The sequence below is a fragment of the Centruroides sculpturatus genome, unplaced genomic scaffold (assembly GCF_000671375.1).
Source record: "Centruroides sculpturatus isolate CEXI.00-Female unplaced genomic scaffold, Cexi_2.0 scaffold171, whole genome shotgun sequence".
Classification (NCBI taxonomy): Eukaryota; Metazoa; Arthropoda; class Arachnida; order Scorpiones; family Buthidae; genus Centruroides; species Centruroides sculpturatus.
Genome location: NW_019384470.1, coordinates 666,920 through 673,716, shown reverse-complemented (window position 1 = coordinate 673,716; position 6,797 = coordinate 666,920).

The window sequence follows — 6,797 nt, the reverse complement described above, 5'->3', positions numbered from 1 at the left end:
ATTCGTAGAAAAGGTTGCAATTGCATCTATATAAATTACAAATACAGAATCCGACAGAAAAACGGACAATTATAAATTGTCATCTATTAACGTTTGAATATTTATTAAGAAATTTTCATGTATACAATTTCAAACAGTTGCCATTTATGTTTTGTAGATGGCATTATGCCAGTGACCTTCAATGATACACAGACACTTCGCATCTTCAATGTTTTTCATACATAGAACGGTGCAACATATTTTCGGATATGTCGTTGATTGCATGACGGATTTTTTGTCTTATGAGTTTTAACATTTTGTGAACAAAAAGTACGGTATATAAAAATCTTCCATAGAATATCGAAACTCTTATGGCAAAAATCTGTCGTGCAATCAATGACATACACGAAAATAGCCAAACAAAATATCTTTATTTCCACAGGTGAAAATAAAGATATTTTGTTTTGACTTTTGACTAAGATTTCCTTTTATTGCTAATCATAAACTTCACCAGTATAATAAGTCCTATTAATAAACATAGTCCAAGTAGACATTATTTTTGTATCATTCGAATTGGCATATCGTTGAAAGATGATGAAATTATTCCTAAATCTTATTTCTAATTTATGCCCTTCAAATACTATGCTCAATTTCTGAACGCGAGTATTTCGATCATTCGTTTCTATTACCTTTACGAAACTTGATTATTCATAGAGAAACAATAAAATAAAACAAATTTTGAATTTTTCGTGTAAACAAGATTAAAAATTACTAGTTATATATATATAACTCTTATTTTAAAATTCTTCTTGAGAAATTTAAATCTGAATTATTTCCCAACATGACAATAAAATTGTTAAGTCAACTTCATTGCAAATAAGGCTCACTCGAAAGATAGGCTTACAAATCAATCCATTCCTTATAATTCTCGCAAGTCAAATTCACTGCAATTCATCTCTATTGCTAAATATTATAATCTCCTTTGTAGAACAAAGGCACGACATAAGATACGAAATGATAGATACTATTGTGTAACAATTAAGATTTTCTTTAATCATTTAATATTTACTAAATAAATACATTTTTATTTAAATTTTAAATTCTCTTGTATTCTTGCAATGTTTATCCCATTTTGAGCCCCTTACTAAACTAATAGTTTAACATAGCTTCTGGCAATTTAATTGTTTGTTCTGTGCTATAGAAAATTGTAGGTATAAGAAAATACTAATTATTATATTCGAAGGCTAATTAATCACTGAAGAATGCTAGAATACGTTCACGCATATAACTACTAATTATCGTGGTGTTAAGGCCAAAGATTATTGTTTTTTATGCAAGTTACATAATTTCACGTATTTCCTTTTTTTTACTAAGTTTTATTAACTGTACTAAACATTTATATAACTATAAAAGATTTTAATATATAAATAATAATCTTGACATTTATTACGCTATTGTTCTACATAAAATATCAATAGAAACTAATATGAATATAAAAAGATATGGAACAATTACATCATTATTTGAAAAGGGGTTATAAATTTTTATGAGCTATAATTTACACGAGCTTTCATGTTAAGTAATTTTTAATTGGATATTATTATCGAAACATTTATAAAAGTTACAGTTTAATTAAGATCAGTTTTCTTTTATGAAACAATTGGGATGCAGCATTACAATATTCAACAAGGAAAAAAGTGAATAGTGATAAAGGAAAGAACACGAAGAACAAGTTTTAAGAAATTGCCTTAGGTATAAAGTAATCTTATCTGATAGATTTATTTGTCCCGAATTTTATATTTGTTGGATAAAACTGAAGCCATGCAAATGTATCTTTATAATTTTATCTGATAAAAAATGTCTAACAAGAAATAGTTTTAAGAAAAGCTAATATATTGATATCATTTCTTATAAGAAGAACAAATAAAATCGCAATATTCCTCTGAAATATCTTATTTTTCTATGTTTGGTATATAGCCTAAATGTTATTATAATTNTTTGAAAATTTCTTAAATAAAATATTTTTTAAAAATATAGAAATAGAAAAATGACAAATTTTTTCAAAAATCAATAAAAATGTCAAACTGAAATGCATTTTTTTATTTCTTTAATGTTGAAAATTGGAATGATGCTTATGGTATCAAATTATTCTATTCGTTTGATGTTCTCAATGCGTGTAAAAATGTAATATTATTAATCTTTACGTATGCATAAACACAATATATGATGTGTTCGTATTCTCCAAGTATTATTAAAATAGTAATTGATTTATCATATAATTTCTTTCTTTATTAAATAAATATAAACTGAATAAGATTACGCCTAGGAGCCTCGAGTCTCGGGGTCCCGAAAATTGGGAAAAAATAAATCAATTTTACCGTTACAATTGTTTATCATAAATTCATAATTTATAAATAATTATACAGTTATAATTAAAAGTTATTAGTTGTTAGTTATGATGTCATAAAATCATGTAGAGGAGCCCTCATCTTCTGTGCCTAGGGCACCGGAAGGTCTTAATCCGGCACTGAATACAGGCGATAGTTTAGATTAAATACAAATTTAAAAACAAACCCATCATCTCGAGAAATAATAACATATCTCATTATAAATTACTTGTAGAATAAAGCCATGGTGAGAAAATACAAAATATAAAAAATATGATGAATAAGATGTAAATTATGTAGGCTATAAAAAAATTATAAATGGATTAGATCGAAGGAATTAAGGCAACGCAATGCTTGGACAATATGCCTCCCGGAAAGACTCTTTATCGGAAGCTGGACCTATTTAGATTGTTAGACACGTGAAGAAAACCAGGAAAACGCCACGTGACCAGCCCGTTGGTGTGGCGCAAACCTGTAACCAGTTACCAGTGTTCTGTAGTTAAATTATCAATTGAACTACATTAATAAAACTGCAGCAACGAGTTGCTTAACTTTTCCAGCAACATCTGTTAGCATATTTTATTTTAAAAACTTTTTATATTTTTAACTATCCTCAACTAATTTTGAGGGTAGAGATGGGTTTTATAAAAAAAAAATTGTCAATGCTAATAACGAGTAAAATCGTCTTTAAGTTCCACCCTACTTTAGATACACACGATCCCCTTTATCTCTCCACCCCCTCGACCTTTAATCGCTAAAATTTAATAGCATCACAAACACTCTAATACACAAACCTCTTTGCAAAATTTCAGAAATTTTCGACAAAAAGCACAAGATTATTAAGCTTCAAAGAGGGTGAACAAAATCGTGTCCTCCCCCACACAGAAATTCATACAGACATTCATACAGAAATTACCTCTGAATTTTTTTGCATTTCTCGACGTTTCAAGGAGTCCTGAGTCCAAAAATATAAAAAATCTTGGGGGTCATTTATTGATCGATCACCATACTTTCCCTTTATATATAACAGCCGAAAAAGTAAAAGTATATATTAAGTTATTGAATATAAAAATATTTTTATATATTTTTATACTGCTGCATCTATAGATAGATTCAACCGGTAAATTATTTAAATACTTGGGAAAGCCGAATATATGCTATTAACATGAAAAATTTCTAGAACGAATTATACGATATCATGTCAAGGAAATCATTATTTTTTAAATAATATTAAATACTAATGTTCTGTACTCTTATTAATGTTATAACTAAAAAATACATAGCTATACAATGTAATAACTTCATAAGTCAGATTTTTTTTCTAATGTCTGCATTTATTTATCTAGTTTTTCTTCGGATAAGAATTATAATAGTCTTTTTAGCAGAATATCTTGTCGAAAAAGAAATAAAGACAGAAAATAATTATGATTAATTATTTTTAATTGACGTATTTATGATGTTTTTCAATTTGTACTGTAAACAGTAGTAATCGAATTCGTCCGTCTGTCTGGTGGCGTATTATTTAGTTTTTTCTTTTCTCCCATGTTAAACCATGCTTCAATGACTTAAAAATTAGCATAAAAAATATAAGCAGTTAGAAAAAGTCTTTATGTTTATGCATGATCCGTATTAGATTATTCATAATAAGTCTAATCATATCGTATGCTGTTTATAATTATCGAATTGCATACCCATTGATAAAAATAGTATATCGAACTCGCACTATATAAAAACTATAAATAATTTTTGAAATTATTGAACACCTGAAATTATTAATGGCATTTACATGTATTATAAATGCCAGGTGTATTGTTTTTCATTCTAGTCATAAATACTATACAAATTAATGTTATAATATAATAATTTGGGAATTTTTTTTGGATTTTTAAAATTTTAAAATAGTGTTTTCATTATTATTTAATTATTATTATTCTCAAAAAATTCAGAATCGTCTTCGTCTTTAATGAATAACTGTATTGATACAAGGTTATTAAATTTTTTAATATATTAGATTTTAATAATCAAATCGTTTAAAATCTAATGAAAAATATGTACTTATTTTGTATATTTTTAATAGATTAATAAACTTTTTTTAGTCACGAATAGACTTTAAATGCTTTTGCAGATTTTAATTTAAAAATAAACTTATAAATAACTTTCTACAACATTCAATATTCTGTTTAATGTTTTAAGTAAAGTAAATAATTTTTAAATTTTAAACTAAATAATTTTTAAGTTTAATCTTTGGTTTTGTCAAGAAAATATTTGAATTCTAATTGTGATATATTTGCTGATTGTTTCGTTTTATCTGATTAAAATCTCCTTAAGATATGTCCTCCATAATTAATCTACTTATTACATATTCCATATTTCACTGTCAAATTTATAGATATGAACGATGTATATTTCTGTTTAATCTTTTTATACTTAGTTAGGTTATATACGTTAAAAATAGAGTAAAATCTGGTATGAAATTCTCTTCGAACAGCATTACAAAATAAATATTTAGCCATATGAAATAAATTTTCATTTAATCTAAACTTTCAGCTGAGTTTAAATAGTATGCTATATCCATAAACATTTTTAAATTCAAAATTATATCAGGAATCTATTAATTTTCAAATTATTTCATAGAAATTGTTTTCTGATATCTTTTCCAAGGAATAAGATAACACAAGCGACTAATAGTCTAGTCTAAATGTCTTCAACTTTTAAATATTGCAGTCATTTAAAATATATCATTAGTTTCATTCATCTATCTACTATTATTANGATTTTATTATACAATACTATATTTCATAATAAATTGCTTATTAAAAATTCGTGTAATTATATTTTTTAATAAAAAAATTATAAATATAGTAATTGAGAATTTAAAAAAATGAATCTTGAACATATAATAGAACATCAAAACTTAAAATTACAGAGTAAAAATTCTCTAAGCAACAAAATAAAGTTATTATTGTATAAAAATTTTAGAACTTTCCGTTCAGAAATAAAGAAATCTTTTCTTTACACATTACACGGTGAATTCATAGAAACTTGTAAATGAGGAGACAGTACTTAAAACCAATAAATAAACAACTTTTAATATCAAAAGGAAACAAATGATAATTGATCTGGCCACCTGTTTTGTTTATTTAGATTTTGACGAATTTATTCTTTCACCTGCTGTGGTAGTTTTAAAAACAATAGTAGGAATAAAATACTCTATTTCTTGAAAAAGAAATTCAATGACAATTGATATTTTAAAATTTATTGACTCGAGTGCTTATAAAATTTTGTGGACCAAAAAAAAAAAGCGCGGTATATCCGAATCCGCGATGTAACGAAGGGTTACTGTATTTTTAATTCGTAGAAAAGGTTGCAATTGCATCTATATAAATTACAAATACAGAATCCGACAGAAAAACGGACAATTATAAATTGTCATCTATTAACGTTTGAATATTTATTAAGAAATTTTCATGTATACAATTTCAAACATAGTTGCCATTTATGTTTTGTAGATGGCATTATGCCAGTGACCTTCAATGATACGCAGACACTTCGCATCTTCAATGTTTTTCATACATAGAACGGTGCAACATATTTTCGGATATGTCGTTGATTGCATGACGGATTTTTTGTCTTATGAGTTTTAACATTTTGTGAACAAAAAGTACGGTATATAAAAATCTTCCATAGAATATCGAAACTCTTATGGCAAAAATCTGTCGTGCAATCAATGACATACACGAAAATAGCCAAACAAAATATCTTTATTTCCACAGGTGAAAATAAAGATATTTTGTTTTGACTTTTGACTAAGATTTCCTTTTATTGCTAATCATAAACTTCACCAGTATAATAAGTCCTATTAATAAACATAGTCCAAGTAGACATTATTTTTGTATCATTCGAATTGGCATATCGTTGAAAGATGATGAAATTATTCCTAAATCTTATTTCTAATTTATGCCCTTCAAATACTATGCTCAATTTCTGAACGCGAGTATTTCGATCATTCGTTTCTATTACCTTTACGAAACTTGATTATTCATAGAGAAACAATAAAATAAAACAAATTTTGAATTTTTCGTGTAAACAAGATTAAAAATTACTAGTTATATATATATAACTCTTATTTTAAAATTCTTCTTGAGAAATTTAAATCTGAATTATTTCCCAACATGACAATAAAATTGTTAAGTCAACTTCATTGCAAATAAGGCTCACTCGAAAGATAGGCTTACAAATCAATCCATTCCTTATAATTCTCGCAAGTCAAATTCACTGCAATTCATCTCTATTGCTAAATATTATAATCTCCTTTGTAGAACAAAGGCACGACATAAGATACGAAATGATAGATACTATTGTGTAACAATTAAGATTTTCTTTAATCATTTAATATTTACTAAATAAATACATTTTTATTTAAATTTTAAA